The 19,032-nt window shown below is 43.8% G+C and overlaps 1 protein-coding gene across 3 annotated transcripts in view; it reads left to right on the top strand.

Annotated features, from left to right (window-relative positions):
- Positions 1 to 17,833: 17,833 nt before the first annotated feature.
- Positions 17,834 to 19,032, top strand: part of BACH1 (BTB domain and CNC homolog 1) — a 44,688-nt gene continuing 43,489 nt past the window's right edge. For all 3 annotated transcript variants that reach the window (XM_045501541.1, XM_045501545.1, XM_045501544.1), the window contains exon 1: positions 17,834 to 17,988. The gene's annotated coding sequence lies outside the window, so the exon portion shown is untranslated. The remainder of the gene's footprint in view (positions 17,989 to 19,032) is intronic.

Below are 19,032 nucleotides of genomic sequence, written 5' to 3'. Positions count from 1 at the left end.
CGTCCGACTTCAGCCAGGTCACGATCTCGCGGTCCGTGGGTTCGAGCCCCGCGTCGGGCTCTGGGCTGATGGCTCAGAGCCTTGAGCCTGTTTCTGATTCTGTGTCTCCCTCTCTCTCTGCCCCTCCCCCATTCATGCTCTGTCTCTCTCTGTCCCCAAAATAAATGAACGTTGAAAAAAAAATTAAAAAAAAAAAACAATACCATTTATAATGGTATCAACTATCATAACATAGTAAGAATAAATTTAAGAAAATGTGTTCAAGACAGTTGATTTTTGTATATGAATCTTGTATTCTGTGACCTCACTAAATTCATTTACTAATTTTTGTAAGTTAATTTTTTTCTTACAATATTCTACATAAAAATACAATATTACATATTATAATATAACATAAAATACAACATTACAATATTCTACATAATATAAGGTTTTGGTTCTATCCATTTATCATTACTTTTATTTATGTTTCTTGTCCTATTGAATTGGCTTTTACCTCCAGTTATTAGTTCCCCAAATGATTGTGGAGTACACATGTGTATACATTTTTCATAATTCACAAAATTGTACACTTACAATCTGCGAAGTTAATTGTATATAAATTTTATTACTAGAAAGTTGATTAAACAAAAACAAAACCAACTGACAGATTCAAAAAGCAAGCCACAGAATGAGAGAAAACTGACAAAGACATGTATCCTGAATATGTATTTGTATCCTGAAATTTGTATATGTATCCTGAATATGTATATGTATCCTGAAAATCTTCCTAGAACTCATTAAGAAAATACAGGCAATCCAATAGAAAGTGGCAAACGACTCCAACGAGACTTCATATGACAGGTGGCTCAGTTGGATGAGCGTCTGACTTCGGCTCAGGTCATGATCTCACAGCTCGTGAATTCGAGCCCCACGTTGGGCTCTGTGCTGACAGCTCAGAGCCTGGAGCCTGCTTCACATTCTGTGTCTCCCTCCCTCTCTCTCTGCCTCTCCCCTGCTTGCACTCTGTCTCTCTCTCAAATATAAATAAACATTAAAAAAATTACAAAAATAAATGGCTGATAAATTTATGAAATGGGGTTTATCGTCATAGGAATGCAAATTAACACCACAAGGAAATATTACACATTTACCAGGACGGATAAAACTTTAAAACCAATGGTGCCAAGTGTTTTGGTAATGAAACAATTGGAAGTCTCATGTACCAATAGCAAGAAGGTAAACTCAATAGCCATTTTGGAAAATTGTTGGGTACTTTCTGCTAATGTTGAAGCTCTACACACCCATTGACCTAACAATCCCACTCCAAGTTTTATATCCAATACAAATGTGTGGGTAAGTTCACAAGAAAACATTTACAGGTATGTTCATGGCAACTTTATTCATAGCAGCCCCAAACTGGAAACACATGTCTACCAACAGTAAAATGGATACATACATTGTGGTACATTCTTCATAAATAGCAATGCAATGTGCATATGGTTGCCACTCCTAAAAACGGAGATGCATTTTGCAAAAATAACACAGAGCAAAAGAAGCCAGATACAAGATCATATACTGTATAATTCCACTTACACAGAAGTTCATGAAACAGGCAAAACTAATCTGTTGTGTGAGGCTTTAGAATAGTGGTTATCTTTTGGAGAAACAGGTAATTATTGAGAGATGATAGCAGGGAGCCATCTGGGGAATGGAAACATTCTATACATTGATTTAGATGGTGGTTAAACAGGTGTATTTTTACTTTGTTAAAGATTTTAAGTTGCTTATGATTTGTACATTTTTTTTTGTTTGTATGCTTTGCTTCAAAATTTTTTTAATGTTTATTTTTGAGAGAGGTTCCAAACAGAAGAGCCACCCAGGCACCCCTGTATAGTTTGGTTCAATAAAAGGTTTATATTATATTAAAATAAAAGGAATGATGAAGGCCTGAGACGGTGGGAATAGACAGAGGCAGAGAAAGCTACTTGATATTAAGGATATTTCAGAGGTAAAATCCATAGGAGTTGGTGATTGGTTTTGAGGAAGCCAGAGGAAACAGGTGAGAACAAGAACTCTTGGAAGACGATTGATACCATTAATGGAGATTGCAATATAAACAGTGGAGGAGTTAGAGGTGAGGAGTGAGATGGGGTGATGTGGGTAGTATGGTAATAAGACGGAGGTAGTGAGTTAAGAAACTTCGAGAACATGAATATACCAGGAGGTCATAGCACAGACCTAAAGCTTAGAAATAGGTCAGGGACAGGGGAACCTCAGTGGCTTAGTTGGTTAAGCGTCTGACTTCGTGATCTCAGGTCATGATCTCATGGTTCATGGGGTCGACCCCCGCATCGGGCTCTGTGTTGACAGCTCAGAGCCTGGAGCCTGCTTTGGATTCTGTGTCTCCCTCTCTCTCTGCCCCTCCCCTACTCATACTCTGTCTTTCTCTCTCTCTCTCTCTCTTTCTCTCTTTCAAGAATAAATAGATACTTTAAAAAAATTTTAAAAAGAAGAAATAGGTTAGGGATAGAGATAGTTTCACCATTATCATATGAGGTATTTAAGCCATCCTTTTTAGTAGATTTCATCTTGACTTCATTCTACACTTTAATATATATAAACTTTATCTGACATTTCTACTTACTCTTTCCTTATATATAACCTCGTATGTTTTTTGATATCAAAGTAGATTTTATTTTTAATTAAAAAATTCTTTAACCTCACATGTGTTTGAATTGGTTGGATGGGGGTTTCTTACTTTATCTGACTTGCTGAATAAAAGAACTCCTAGCTGTTTTGAACATGATTTTAGGTATTATCTCCTTATCTTGGCAACGTTTATGGTTGTGCAATCAGTCCATTCTAAATTTGTTTGCATTGTACACTTAAAATGCTTTTCTCTGTGCTTGAGATTTTTTGAGTTTCTTGGGTGTGTATGTTTACAGTTTTCATCAAATTTGGAAAACTTTCCAGCCATTATATCTTCAAATGTTTTCCTTCCCCTTCCTTTTCTTTGAGATTTCCAATTACATTTCTGTTAGGTTGCTGAGGCTGTCCCACAGTTAACTGGTGCTCTGTTTATTTCTTTTCCCAGTTGTTTATTCCATTTCATCTTGGATACCTTCTTTTACTGTGTCTTCAAATTAACAACTTGTTTCTTGTATAATACCCAATCTGATGTCAATCCCGTCTAAATGATGGAATTTTCACTTATGGCATCATATTTTTTTTCTCTAGAAGCTGGATTGGGGTCTTAAAAACCACATCTCTACTTAAAACGTTTAATTTTTCCTCTATGTATGGAATATAGTTGCAATAACAGTTTTAATGTCCTTGTCTACTAATTCTATCATTTGCATACCTAGCTTTTGGATATTTTTCTATTGATTGGCTTTTCTCTTCTTCAATTTTTTTTTAATGTTTATTTTTGAGAGAGAGGGAGAGACAGAGCATGAGCAAGGGAGGGCAGAGAGAGAGAGAGGGAGATACATAATTCGAAGCAGGCTCCAGGCTCTGAGCTTTCAGCACAGAGACTGACGCAGGGCTCGAACTCACAAACCACGAGATCACGACCTGAGCCGAAGTCAGACGCTCAGCCGGCTGAGCCACCCAGGCGCCCCCGGCTTTTCTCTTCTTTACGGGTTGTCATATTTTCCTGCTTCTTTGTATACCTAGCAATATTTGATTGGATGTCGTTCATTGTGAGTTTTACCTGTTGGGGTGCTGGGTATTTTTTTATTCTCATAAATAGTCTTGAGTTTTATTGAGATGCAGCTATGGCAACAGTATGATTGTTTCAAGGCTTGCTTAATGCTTTGTCAAGTGAGACTGGAGCAGCCTCGAGTTTAGGGGAAATTTTGTCTCACTACTGAAGTAATAACCTTCTGACAATTCTACCCAATACCCCATGAATGATGAGATTTTTTCCACTCTGGCTTGTAGAAACCTGAACTATTCCTAGCCTTCAGGAGTTCCAGTGTTTGCTCTCTCTGCTCCTTTTGGGTGGTTCTTTCCCCATCTTCCAGCATTTTCCTCACAGACAGACACTGATCATTATTGAACTGAGGATGTAAGGGGGGCCCTCTGCAAGTTGCTGGAGTTCTCTCGTTGTGCAGCTCCCTCTCTTCAGCATTCCGCTCTGTGAATTCCAGCTGCCTTGGTTTCCCTAGACTAACATCTTCCATTCTTCCTCTGTCTCCTCACCTCAGGCTGATCACCAGCCCCACCTGGGTTCCCTCACTCCAGGCAGTAGTCTGGAGCACTCACAGGACCCATCTTGTGTGTTTCCCCTCTCTCAGGGAGCACTGACCTACGTTGGCACAATCCAATGTCTAAAAACCATGTTTCCTATCATTTCATGATTTTTTTTGGCTGTTTCTGGTGGGAGGGTAAATCTTGTCCCTGTTACCCCATCTTGGTCATAAGAAGTCCAGATGTCTTTTCTTGCAAACGTTCCTTCCCACCCTCCCCCCTCCCCGCCCTTTCTGCTTTTTTCTAAAAGAATGCAGGGAGTAGCTTGTCTCAACCTTTTCCCATTGGCAGTCTCATAAATCTTACCTATTTTTATTTATGAATAGGCAGTAATAAGGCCACACCTGTGTGACTTTCTTCCCTAGGGAACCAAAGGAAGCATAACTTACATTTCTATTATCTCCTATCATTGAATTCTATCTGTGTGACTGATACTATTTCTTGAAAGAAGATTTAGTTACAGCCCTCCTTTTTCTTTCTTTCTTTCTTTCTTTCTTTCTTTCTTTCTTTCTTTCTTTCTTTCTTTCTTTCTTTCAATGCCTCTTCAGCTGCTCCTCATGCTATCTGATTGAAATACTGAATTTACACGCATGACTGTTCAGTCCCGGTGGCCAAGAGTACAGACACAAGCATTGATCAGAGTTGGACGTGAGTCCTGGCTCAACTACCAAACAATACCATTCCTCGGGCTCTTTCCTACCTGGCCAGACACTGTGTTAAGGACCTTTACGTGGACTGGCCCACTAAAATCTCATGACAGCCTTATCTGATACCGAAGTTGGTACTATTATTATAATTTACAGTATGGTAATCAGCACCAGAAGTCAGAATGCTTGAGTTGAATCTTGGCATTAACCCTTAATAATTCTGTATCCGTGGGGAAGTTCTTTAACTTCTCTAAGACTTGGAGTCTTTGTCTGTGAAGGGGAGTGATGGTATTTCCCTCACAGGGCTGCTGTGAGAACTTCAAGAGAAAAAAGATGTGAGCTGTTTAGCACAGTGATTGCTGCACATAAGTGCTCAGTGGAAGGTGAGTTGTTGCGTTACTTTCCTGTGAAACACTGAGAATATTTGACAGTGAGAAACACTGAGAATATCTGAGAATGAGAAAGGATGTTACTTTGTAACACTCAGAGACTTTTGGGAACTTGATAAAGCAGCTATGAGAATGTACCTCCTAGACTTTCTATGACAAGTAGTAATTGTAATTGACTAAAGGTCACAGCTGCTGAACTTTGAAATTCAAAGGTACCTTTGTTCAAGTCTACCCCTCTCATGGGCTGCTCCCTGTCAGTGATGGAGTACAGTGAGGGATACTAAGGAGACCCTCACATGGCCATGGGAATCCTACCAGTGCCAATTTAGACTCAAAGACTTCCTGATGCTTCTGCTGACCTTTCATTAGCCTGCACCCCATTTCTTTTTCCTTTTTTAAAGAGATTTTTTTTTAATGTTTGTTTAGTTTTGAGAGAGAGACAGAGTGTGAGCTGGGGAGGGGCAGAGGGAGAGAGAGGGAGACACAGACTCTGAGCAGCCTCCAGACTATGAGCTGTCTGCACAGAGCCTGACGCGGGGCTCAAACCCACAAACCACGAGATCATGACCTGAGCTGAAGTCTGATGCTTACTGGACCGAGCCACCCCGGCACCCCAAGCCTGCACTCCATTTCTAGGACACTTCCATGACACCTTCTCTCCCTCTTTCCTTTACTTGAGACTTGAATTGGAGTCTTATGATTCTGCCAGTCTTTTCTGGCTCCCTTCCTACTTCCTTTCCTATAGGTTCTCCTCCTAATCAGATGTTTAATCCTGTCTTGTTGTCTCCTTTTTGGAGGACCTGGTTGAACATGCTTGAGTTCTTGTTTTGTTTACCTTGGTAATTATGCTAATCACAGCCTGCAGAGGTGCTTCCTGGCCCCACTCTCAGGGAAATGATGATCACCACTGTTCTCAGAAGTCTGTTTCCTTTTCTCCAATGGTTCCTTTTTTTCCTTCACTCAATTTCCCACCATATTTTAATATGGAAAGCCCCCTGTCCCTTCTCTGATTTCCTTCCTGCCGGTTATATTTAGTAGACTAGTTTTCATCTGCCCCCTTTTCTCTCTCTTCCCTCAACAGCATGTTCAGTAGGGTCAACTTCACATATCTTTACATACTCAACTTTCCATTGCAGTCTACGAGAATGTGCATGTATATATATATATAATTTATTTTTTAAATTAGGCTTCACGCTCAGCTGGGAGCCCAATGCAGGAATTGAACTCATGACCCTGAGATCAAGACCTGAGCTGGGATCAAGAGTCACCCAGGCGTTCCAATGCACTTATCTTGTATAGAACAGAATGAATGGCATCTTTATAGAACTAAGGACATTATGCAATTTTACCTTTTCTGGTGATTCCTTCTTATAATTCTTTTTTTTTTTTTTTAATGTTTTTATTTATTTTTGAAACAGAGAGAGACAGGCATGAGCAGGGGAGGGGCAGAGAGAGAGGGAGACACAGAATCCGAAGCAGACTCCAAGCCCTGAGCTGTCAGCACAGAGCCTGACGCGGGGCTCGATCTCACAGACTGTCAGATCATGACCTGAGCTGAAGTCGGACGCTTAACCGACTGACCCACCCAGGTGGTGCCCCCCCCCCCTTTTTAAATGTTTTTATTTATTTTTGCCTTCTTATAATTCTACATTCTATAACTTCCATGAATTTAAATACTCATTTAGTGTAATGATGGGCAAATAACTTCTCTGACTCTCAAATTCCTCATTGTGACATAGGGATAGGCCCTCATGCCCCTTTTGTTGTGAAGATTACATGAGATAATAAGAATGACATCAAGCCCTGTGCCCAGCACTCACTACATATTGGTTTGTTCCTCTACCTAGCTGACTCAAAATCTGAGATAGTTTGTGGTTGTGTTAAGCAGAATTGAATTAATCACAGACAGGAACGAGGCACATAGAAGTTGGCACAGCTAAGTGGCAAAGAAAGATTTGAACTCACATCTTCTGTCCCCAGAGCCTGCCATAATTACCAATATTAATTGCAAAGTAAGACAAAAAGTATGTTTACTTCTGTCTTAGACTAGGCTTTACGGAAGTAGACTTTGAGACAAGGATTCATGTGCAAATGATTTACTTATTATTTAAAAAAAAAAACGTTTATTTTATTTATTGAGAGAAAGAGAGAGCCCCAGCAGGGGAGGGGCAGAGAGAGAGAGAGGGAGAGAGAGAATCCCAAGCAGGCTTTGTGCTGTCAGTGCAGAGCCGGACATGGGGCTGGAACCCACGAACACGAGATCACGACCTGAGCTGAAATCAAAAGTCAGACACTTAACTGACTGAGCCACCCAGGCACCCTGATTTCTACTATTTCTTCCCAGGAAAAGTCAGGAAGGAAATGGAGGAAGAAGGATAGGGAAGGGGAAGAGCCAAACAAGAACCTGCAGAAGGTTGACTCAGCCTGATTCCCCTGGGGGAGCTTGGAGAATAGCTGAGGCTGGAACTGTACTGACTTGAGGCTAGGGAGTGGCTTTTATACTTCTGTGCCTATCTACTAACCACCACCCAGGGCAGCTAGGTTCACAGGCATTTTGGGATCTGTATGTGTGGTGAAGATGGGAGGATTAGCTTCAGTAGACTGAACAAAGCCCTTCTACAGAAGGGCTGCAGGTGCTGGCCATTGGGAGCAAAAGCACATGAAAGTTAGAGAGGGGCACAAAAATGGTCACAGGGGTCTGAAGGGCCAGAGTGGATCACTGGCATTGTCCACTCTAACCCCAACTTACTCCCCGTCAAGCTGTTCCCATGGTTTTGTCTTCACTTCAGAAGATGCTCGTTTCAAAGCACACATATATTCTCTATTCTGCAACCCAGCATCATGCACGTTAATAACTAAGATTTAAATTGAAATTTAAATTAGGGTAAAGAGCTCTTGGGTAGTTTCACACAGATAAATGATTAGTATTCCCATTACATAACTGCAAAACTACAAAATCTGCCATGCTGTCATCTCCTTAATTCATGCTCTCTATTCCCTTCGCAGAATCAGTAAGTTGGGGCTGGGCAGAACCTGATCACTGCCTTTCCATTGAATAAAAAAAGTTTTTTTTTAATATTTATTCATTTTTGAGAGAGAGAGAGAGAGAGAGAGAGAGAGAGAGCAGAGAGAGAGGGAGGGAGATACAGAACTCGAAGCAGGCTCCAGGCTCTGAGCTTTCAGCACAGAGTCCGTCACAGGGCTTGAACTCACAAACCGTGAGATCATGACCTGAGCTGAAGTCAGACGCTTAACCAACTGGGCCACCCAGGCACCCCTCCATTGCTTTTAATTTGGCTACATGTCTAAAATATTCTTGGCTTTCATAATGACAAAGCTAATAGTTATGTAACTTATACGATGTGCCATTCTAAATAACCCTCTGTGTATGAACTCATGTAATATTTACAACTATGCTGGTAATGAATATTAGCATAACCCCCATTTATGGTTGAAGAAACAAGCCAAAATGGTAAAGTAGTAGACCCGGGATTCAAACAGTCTGGCTTTAGGGCCCCTGCTTGTCACCACTGTGCTGCAATGCCTGTCTGAGAGGACAAAGTTCCCTCCCAAAGCAGCCTGTGTTAATTTGTGTTCCTTCCACTTTCTTATCAATGACTCCCTGTCAACTTGAATTGGACTAATAAGTACTCACGACTAATATAAACACTTAGTCCCTGGACTTGGTGATCCAGATAGCAGTTTCTATTCTAGGCCATCCCTGGCATGCTCCGTAGTCCCTCCCCGCAGGGCTCCAGAGAGGACAAGATTTTGCCGTGTTTGACCATTATAGGTAAAAGTGATTTAAAAAAAAAATCCCCTACAAATTATACCACAATTAGAGAGTTGACAGACAAATTTTGTAGAAATTTGTGCTTAAGCATCACAAGTCATACTTACTACAAAGTAAAGAATATCACTGTACCTTGTATAATAGGAAGCTTTCGACATGCATATAATTCAATATCATAGGACAATATTGAGATCCATGGATTCCAGTTTATTTATCTGTATTTATTTGTAGGATTCACAGGGAAACAGTTTCAGATAGAGGAAAGGGCTTTTGGTCAGCAGTTCAAAGAGTTGTGTGGCAACCTTGGCTAGCTGTTGGCCTGAAAATTCAGCTTCCTCATTTTACTTATTTTCAATTTTTTTATTAAAAAAATTTTTTTTGATGTTTATCTATTTTTGAGAGAGAGAGAGAGAGAGAGACAGAGCACAAGTTGGGGAGGGACAGAGCGAGGAGGAGGGACAGAGAGAGAGGGAGACAGAATCTGAAGCAGGCTCCAGGCTCTGAGCTATCAGCACAGAGCCTGACGTGGGGCTCGAACTCATGGACTGTGAGATCATGACCTGAGCTGAAGTTGGATGCTTAACTGAATGAGCCACCCAGGCGTCCCAGCTTCCTCATTTTAAAAATGGGATAATTTGTTTTATTTACCTTACAGCGTAGTGTATCAAATGAAAAAAATCTATGAAAATGGTTTTGTAAATGATCAAGTATTAAATACATGCATATGTTTAGCATATTGACTGATAGATAGAAGTACCAGGATCACGATAGATGTATCTGAATCTTTTTTGCTGCTTGTATTTTGTATTTGTCCCTTATTTTTCTATTAACAGTGATGAATTTATAATTTCTGAGGCTTTTATTTGCAAAATCACGCTTAAAGATGGATTTTCAATAAAAATCTTACTTAATAGATAATACTGTTTCCAAAAGCTGTGTCAGTTCTTGGCAACAATTCTGAATTAGTCTCTATTGGGATCCTACTGTTAGCAGTCAGTGCCCTTCTACTGCCCTCCCCAGACCCATCTTAAGACCCTCCAAAGGTCATGGCCCTTGGGAGTAACTTTCTAATCTAGATACTTTCTTCCATGTTCCTATTAAAATGTATTTGAACCCTATTCACCATGAGTATTTTTATCTTTATTTTTTAATTAAAAAAAATTTTTTTAAGTTTATTTGAGAAAGAGAAAGAGAGCATGAGCAGGGAGGGGCGGAGAGAGAAGGAGAGAGACAGAATCCCAAGCAGGCTCTCCACCATCAATGAGGAGCCCAATACGGGCCTTGAACTCACGAACCCTCATGACCTGTGCCAAAATTATGACCTGTGCTTAACTGACTGAGCCACCCAGGCACTCCTGCCGTGAGTAGTTTTATCAATTTATTCTCTCTAGAGTGATTATGAGCGTCCTTGATGTGGTTTCATGTATGTCCTTTGAAATAACTTTAATTTTTAACAGAGAACTTGTGAACCTATAAAACTTTCATCCCCCCAAATTAATCTCCAAGGGATTTCAGGCACCAAGTAGAGAAGTAAGAAAGGCAAAGCCTGATTTGTCTGGATCTGATAACAGAGACAGGGATTTTTGTCTACAAAATAGACAGACTGATGGAAAAGGTCTATGATTATTTTTGTTCCTGTCTGTGGCTCATCATGTGGTGCTTGCAAATGGCTTTATGCTTGACTTCTCATTGCTGAGGACAAAGAATCGAATTATGTTAGAGCTTGTTTTTGGAAACCCAGGGGGCACATGTAGCTAATTAGAGATATGCCCTCGGTTTCCTTTCCTTGTTTATCCTAAGGGATATAAAAAACATTCCCAATGGTATTTCTTCTGGAAATCTCATTTAGCCAGGAGGCAATTTTCTAGTGTTCTAATCAATTTAAATTGATGTTTTAGAACTCTAAGCTTAATATTAATTCTAAAGCCTACTTCTATTTAGGCAACATTTTTAAATGATTTGTACAGAGAATATATTTCTTTTTACTGAATGGAATCCAACGTCTCTTCATTCCTAATGCTCCCACTGCATAGATGTGGATTTGACATATATTTCTTTATTTTGGCTGCTTTAAGTGGATCTGCCTCTTTTAATTCCTCTAATCTATTCATTATGATGCAGATTTTTGATTATTCAGTTATAAAATGCATAATAACAGAGGAAGAATTTAAATAATCAGAATGATTCCACGCAATTTCTTCTGCCCTCCGAGTGTTTTTGCACAGCTTAAATCCATGAAATTGTTTTGAAAGATTTTAACTTTCTTTTTTCCCCCCTTTGGCAGCTGGCCCGTGTTTCAAAGAGCCATTTCCTGGAATTATATCAGAGTATTATTACTGACGTCTCTGCATCTCTGTTTTCTTATTTGTGAGCTAGTAATATCTAAGGAGATGGCAATCCTGAAGTCAATAATAATATTTTTCATAATTTCATAATAAGATCTATTTTTTGCCTTTCTACACCCAACACTATTACACTGCTATTCACTGCCATTCATTTGCCAGCTTTCAGGGTCATATGTTTGGGTTGTGTATGCTCATAACAATCCATTTATTCCCACATAACCTAGGATGCAGGCCGGGAGGGTTCTCAGCACATGCGTTTAAACAGAATGATTTGGGGGACCTGCCAAAGCCTTGAGATGAAGAAGGGGTATCAGTTGAGACTGTGTTTGGCTTCATGTACTAGAAACTGAACTGAAGCTTAACTGAATAGGGTTTTCTTTCTCTGGCATGATTAGAAAGTGAACCCCACAACTAGGGCTGGTCAGCTGTGCAGGGAAACCATCAAGGACCCGAGCTTCTCTCTAGCTTCCTGTTCTGCTGTCCCTAGCCTGTGGTTTTCATCCTCAAGATTGAAAGAAAAGAGCTCTAGCTCCAGTCTCGGCAGGGAGGGCAGAGGGGAGAAGTGCACAGCAGCTGATTTGGTCTTTTGTTATCAAGAAAGTAAGAGCTTTCCTGGAAGTTCCATCGAGTGCATATTTGCTTATATCTGGTTGAACAGGGCTAGGTCACATGGTGAATGGAGGCTGGGGAGGTGTTGTTAAGCATTTTTGAGCACAATTAGAATTATGTTAGAAAGGAAGAAGGGGATTAGATATTGGGTAGGAAACTAGCAGCGTCTGCCAAAAGGGTAAGATTTAGGGACAGAAAAGTGAGTGGGAATAAAGTGTCCCTGGGTCTGAAGATCAGTCCTGAAGCCACTAATGATGAATACACAGTGTTTCTGTGAAGTAGGTACCAGCTGGATCAAGCCACACTGGGCTTTGCCTTGTCACACTTCCCCCATTCTTAACTTCCAGATGCAAAAACCTGACAGTCGACACATCGGTGCGATCCGTCTTTTGGATGCACACTCACCCGAAGCTGCAGAGGCAGGAAGAAAACTGCGAAGATAATAGTTCACAATGAGAATATTGCCAGCAAGTGTACCAAATATTGACGCTCACTAACCAAACAGTCTCAGGCAAATGTATGTGAAGCCAAATCATTAGAAAGAAGTCAAAGAGGCATGTGAGTGGGGTGACCTTGATGGCCAGTCTAATAGAACAAGTCACAGTAGCGTGTAGCTCCTCTCTTCCTCATGAACTCAGGAGTAGAATGGTACTTAGCAAGAAAACCCTTCGTCAATGCATCCTCCCCACCCCTCCTCCCCCCCTCCTGGGGGCAGCAGAAGTGATGCATGCCTGGGTTTACACCTCTTGTTCTCCTGCTTCTTGGCTTCAGATTTTGAAGAACTCCCCTTTTTGACAGTTACATTCTCTCTTTATATGTGTTACTATATTCATTATGGCTATCCCCCAAGTCTTGGCCTGGTGAATCAGTCAGGGAGCTGGTGAGAAATATATGGGACCACTTACTAGGGTGAGGACAGGTAACTTGCCAAGCCGACAGTGGTGTACCCTGGGGCTGACCAAGGTGGGAAGAATGATGTTGCTTTGGCTGTAGCTCTAGGTGAAGGCTGTCTAACAAGAGCTGAGGTCTTTGGTAGAGGAATACTGTTACAGCCAATGTATGGCCCAGCAAGGAAACAGCTGTGTTCCTGCTAATGCCTCCCATTGTCCAAGTACAACCAGAAGTAAGGAAGTGGAGGAACCCATGGATGCTATACTTTCCTCCTGCAGCACAGAGCATGGGAATCTGGAGTGGCCGATAGTGAAAATCCAGCAGCCCCAAGTGACAATTCTCTCTCTTTATGGTGACATGCCTGTCTGTCGTCTGATCCAATAGGTCTCCTTCTATAGCCTTTATAACTCAGAGGTTGGGGCGCCTGGGTGGCTCTGTTGGTTAAGCGTCTGACTTCAGGTCAGGTCAGGATGTTACGGTTTGTGAGTTCAAGCTGTCAGCACAGAGCCTGTTTCAGATGCTCTCTCCCTCTCTCTCTTGTCCCTGCCCCACTTGCTTGTGTGCTCTCTCTCAAAATAAATAAATAAATAACTATTTTTAAAAAAATCTCAGAGGTCAGCCATCATTCTACTCCATTTCCAAAGTACTTCCTACATACGGCAGCCCCGTCCTGGGAACAGGTTGCTGTGATGGGCGGTGGTGTGGAGGGGGGTCCCCACAGCCTGTGCTCATTTTCTCTTCTCTAGGGTGTCCCTACTTCTTTCTCGCACTGTGGGTCACTTCAACCCAACACCTAGTTACCACTACTGGCCGATCAGATTTCCTTTTTTTTACCTGTTAGGAAGCTACAGAAAATTCGGTAGCGCATCTTCATCAAGGATATGTACACATTTCTCATATTGCAGCATGAGTACATGTAGGCATGTAGGTCACAGTTTCTCAGCCTCCTCATTACCGACACTTTGGGCCGGAGAATTCTTTGCTGTGTAGGGGGAATGAAGCGTCCTTATTCATAAAGCTTTTTTTTATCCATGGGGGCTGTATTGTGCATTGCAGGATGTTAACAGCATTTCTGGTCCTTACCCACTAGATATCCCTCCCCTCCTTATCCATGTCAATATTTCCTGGGGGGTAAAATTGGCCTCTGTCAAGACCACTGCTCTAGATGAATAAAGTGGTATGGGCCAGAGGTGAGCTAAACTGTGAGTTAAAATATAGCACCTCTACCAATTATGTCACTTTTACTAAATATATATATTATATAAATAATATAATAAAAAATATAAATTATATATAATAAAATATATAAAATAATATAAACAAACAAACAAATATATAATTTTGAGAACACTTTTATTGAAACAAATATACTATGGAGTAGAATTTACTACTTGCATGAATTTTAAAGATGAAAGATCAACAACTGCAGGCTACACAATCCTTGATGAAAACATCAACGAATACACGCAACAAAGCTATCGGGCTGGATTTTTCTCTGTTCTGTGCAGACATGTGACCTTGGCTGAAGGCTCTGTATGTGCTGTTTCTGACTCAGCACCAAGCACAAACATCACTGCCTCCACAGGAAGGCACTTGCATCAAACATTTAGTAACTTCAGTTATTTATTTATTTAGTTAGCTATTTAGTTAGTTATTTTAAGTACAATGTCCAGCATTAGCTTCTGGGAGGATAACATTTTCTCAACTTCATTATATGAATATTTGCAAAGGAGTGAGGGGAATTTGGGGCGCCAGCAACCTGTAATTGTGGGGAAAATTTAAGTGTCAGGTCAGGGAACTTGACACAGGTTTACAATTAAAGTCTCCTCTATGTATTTTGTTTTATTGATCTGAACTTTCCTCTAAGTCCTGATTGTTGGGGTTGTGACTTTTCTTACAAATGTAACTACATTTTCAGGCCCTATGTCACCATCAGATATTTTCTTTGCCCACACCACTTGAAAACCTAGCAGCTTAAAACAATACTCATTTTATTATCTTATAATTCTATGAGTTGACGGGGTTCAGCCTCAAGGTTCTTTTGGTTGGGGTTGCTAGTCGTATAAACCAGACTACACCAGAATGTCACAATGGCTCACTCTCAGGATGCACTTAATGCTGACCACTGGTTGGTTGCCCTGCTGGGGCTATTGACTGGAGAGGTCCATACTGGGCTTTTCACTGCATGGTGCCTCGTTTCTGAGAGGGTGTGCGTCCAGAAAGATCATTTCAAGAAAGAGTAGGTGGAAGATGCCAGGCTCCTTAAAGACTAGATACAGAGCTGGCATAGCACAACTTCTGCAGTGTTCTCTTGGCTATGCAGTCACAGGGCCAGCCCAGATTTAAGGGGATGAAAAAGAAACTCCCCTTCTTGATGAAGAGAGTGACACAAATTTCACAGCTGTCTTTAGTCCACCACAGCCTTCAACTGATTTTTGGATTCTACGTAGAGCCACTTTGGTTTTCATTAAATCTGGTTTCTGGAAAGCACTGCTTTCACCAATTTGACCCTTGTCCCATTGGGTTCTTCTCCAATACTGTCTTCTTTTTTCTCCTTTTTCTGCCTTTTTTTTTTTTTTTTTTTTTTTTTGGATCTTAGACTTTGTGCACATCTCCAACTGGAGGTTACATTCCCCTCACTTTCCCTTTCATATCAGATATCCGGTAAACACTAGGGTATGTTCGCCCATGCTGCTCCAGGAAGTCCTCATTGTTTTCTAATAAAATATGTTCATTTCCCATGAAAATCATCTAACCATGGGCAGGGGAGGTATGGCTTTCATAATAGTCCCTTTTGATGGAAGAAGTGTCAACTGGTAGTTTTTCAAGTTGGTGAAATTTATGTTTATTTACCTTGGCAGTCACCCACAGTTTAAAGCCTTTTTTTGACGCCCCAAATTTTGTTGACTGGATAGCTCATGAATTTTTAAAGATGCAAAGAGCTAAACCAACAGAAATGGCATGAATGAAGTTCTCTAGAATTAGCTTCTAAAACCAATCACATGACTTAGAGACCTCCATATGCTCCCTTCAGCCCATGGAATAAAGGTCAAACTCTAGGCACAGTGTACGAGGCCCATTCTGACTTGGTTTTATTTCATTCTCTAATTTTTACCCTATTCCTACTCTACATCATTAGCTCTTACTCAGTACTTCTCAAGTGTGGTTTCAAGACCCCCTGCAATGAAAAATGCAGACCTTGGGGTACCATTCAGACCTATGAAATCAGAATTTTGGGGGCAGGACCCAGGAATTTGCATTTTAACAAGCACCCCAGAGATTCTTAGAAATACTAAAATTTGAGAGTCATTCCTAGCTGTCTTGGTATTCCCAACACCTGTATAAGACTTTTCAAATAACGAAGCATACCAGAGGTTGTGCTAGAAAATATGACCATTATCTAGAGTAAAGAAGGAATAGTTCTTCCCAAATGGGAGGATCTGTTCTTCATCTAGAAGAAAGTGTACACATGTGAGAGGAAAGAAGCATACTATAATTTCATTGGCTTAGGGTGGAAGGAGAGTGAAGCCTCAAAAACTCTCTCAAGTGTGGAAGAACCCAAATCCTTTCATGGCCTATGTCCTTTCCTCATTTCTCAGTGAATATTTGTACCCCACATGAACTCTGGCGGTCTGGAATACCATCTGCCTCTTAACTCTAGACTACTGCGTATGCTGCTCCTTCCAGGGACTGCGGGGGCCCCATTCTTCCCAGTTAAGACCCAATGCAAATATCACCTCCTGCCCTGATTTGAGGTCACAGTGAGTCACGTCACTCCTCGCAGTTAGGTCACTTTCTCATATATCTTGCATGTAACTCAAAAGTCCCTAACCAGGGCCTTTATTATCTTGGTAACTTTATTTGCACTGTGAGCTCCAGAGCTGCCTTGCCGTGTTCCAGAATGAGTCCGCACACCCCGATGCTGAGGCTGTTCGGCTACCAGTTTCTCTCCATCTCCTCTTTACTTAAACTCGAAGCCAGCAGCAAAATCCCTCTGCACAGATCACCTAACTCCAATCGGTTTGGCTGGCTCAGACCCGGTGTGCTCAGTGTCTCTCTCTCTCTAGATTGGTAAGCTTGGGGTTTGACACGTGGGCATCTTTTCGCAGAGACAAGTGCTTTGCACTCCAGAGGTGCTAAATGGCTGGGGAACATAATTTTAAAACTGACAATTGGATAAACACCAGGATAAGCATCAGAGGAGGAAAGCCCGAGCAGGGCTTGAGCTGAGCCGGCCGACACCACTGGGCGCTGAACCTGGCTCCAAGTTTCCTGGCAGCCACAGCCTGAAGGGAACACCTGTTAGCCAGACGCCCGTGTTTTCTTTGTCAGACAGAAGAAGTAGGGCTGCCAGATGCTTTCCACAAAATCCTGGATGCACTCGATACATCCTACCAGCAAGCTCAAATACTACTTTCCGAACCTGGACGCCCAGCCTAAGGCGTCCCTAAGGGATGGCAGAGGAGGGTCTGGGGAGGGACCTCCTGTTGTCCGCGGGACTCCGGGCTCGCGGCAGTTTTGCTCGATCCCGAGCGTCCTGGCAACACTTGGGGCCATGAGGCCGTCAGCCTGTTCCTTTCTGCCCTCACTTGGGAAGGAGGAGGTTGTCCTCGGTGGCTCTTCCGTTCATGCAGCGGGCTGCGCTCGCAAAGGGGCGCAGTGCGCGGACCCCGCGGCCTCTCGCGTGGGCCTCGGGCGGGTGGAGCCACGACAGCCGCTGCAGCCTCCCGGAGCCCCGCCGGCCCCAGCGCGCCGAGGCCTCGCGGGCGGCGTGGCCGGGCCTCGGGTGGGGGCGGGGTCTCCGTAGGGGGCGGAGCTTAGCGCCGCGGGGTGGGCGGGGCGGGGCCTCGAGAGGCGGGGCCTCCGGGGGGCGGGAGGGCTTTAGGCTTTGGGAGGTGGCGGCGGCCGCCGCGGCGGCCGAGGGGAGGGGACAACGGGGAGGGGAAGGGAAGGGAGGGGAAGGCCGCGAAGGGAAGGAGGCGGCCGGCCGCGGGGAGGGAATGAGTCACCTGACCGCTGCCCGCGCCGCCCGCCGGGCTCGCTCGCTGCCGTCAGTCGGGCCGCGCGGCGCCTCGGCTCTGGTGAGTGGCTCGGCGTCCCGCGCGCCCTTCCCGGGAGGGTCCGCGCGGCGGCGCGCGGTCGGGGCCGCCCGCGGGCAGGTCCGGGGAGGCGGGAAGGGGGACCCGGGCGGCGGTCTTCTGGGCGGGGGGCGGCGGCGGCGGCGGCCCCTGTTCCTGGAAGTGGCCTCGTCCGCCGGAAGGGGCGACCTGCCTGCCTGCGCCCCGTGCTCCGAGCGCGCGGCCAGAGCTCTTGTTTACGGGCCCGCGCTGCACTTTACCCCCGGGCGGGCGGGCGCGGCGGGGGGGCGGGGAAGTGGCCTCGGCGGCGGGGTCCCGGGGCTCCCACTACCCCCCCCCCCCGCCCCCGCCTCTGCGGCGCCCGGGTCCGAGCCCGGCCCTCCTAGCCGCGGCCCGCCCGGGCTGTGACACATCAGCACCGCCCGCGCGGCCGGCCCCGGCTCGGTATTGTCCTCCCGCCCGCTCCCACCGCCCTCCGCACCCGCCGCGTCCCGAGAGCCGCTTGCCTCCGCTCTGCCTGGCCTGGGTGTCTGTCGCGCGTGGAGTCTCGTTTAGAATGGCCGAGGTCGTGGCTGCAGCAAAAATACCCCCTTGCGGGGCTGGGTTTAGCCAAGATCGGCGTGGACGACCGGACATCCCAGAGCTCCCTTTGTTGGAGTTTTGCCCACACGTCGTAATTAAGACTCCCACGGTGCGGTGAGGGTGGGTGCCGCTTATAGAGACACCAGCTTTTTGTGCTGGTTTGATGGAACTCGAGTGCCATTGCTTTCTCATTCTTGCGCGGCGGTTTTATGTCACCGAGCAGCCCTGCGCGGAATGCCTTTGTGCAGTGAGCCTTCTGCGTTAAACTTGGGTTGATGAAGGTATAGTGTAGTAGTAATTGTGAAAGACGTGTGTGGGAAAAACAGGCTACTCTGTGGTGCGTGAAGGAACAAAGGCTTGTTTTGTAGGGATGCTTCTCTATTTGGAGAAACGCATCGGTGTTGGGACTGTTAACCTATGGAGGATGCCACTGTAGGTCTCTGTTCATCTGCTTTAACACTCCTT

The sequence above is a fragment of the Leopardus geoffroyi genome, chromosome C2 (genome assembly GCF_018350155.1).
Source record: "Leopardus geoffroyi isolate Oge1 chromosome C2, O.geoffroyi_Oge1_pat1.0, whole genome shotgun sequence".
NCBI classification, from domain to species: Eukaryota; Metazoa; Chordata; class Mammalia; order Carnivora; family Felidae; genus Leopardus; species Leopardus geoffroyi.
This window is presented reverse-complemented; position numbering and strand designations above follow the sequence as displayed.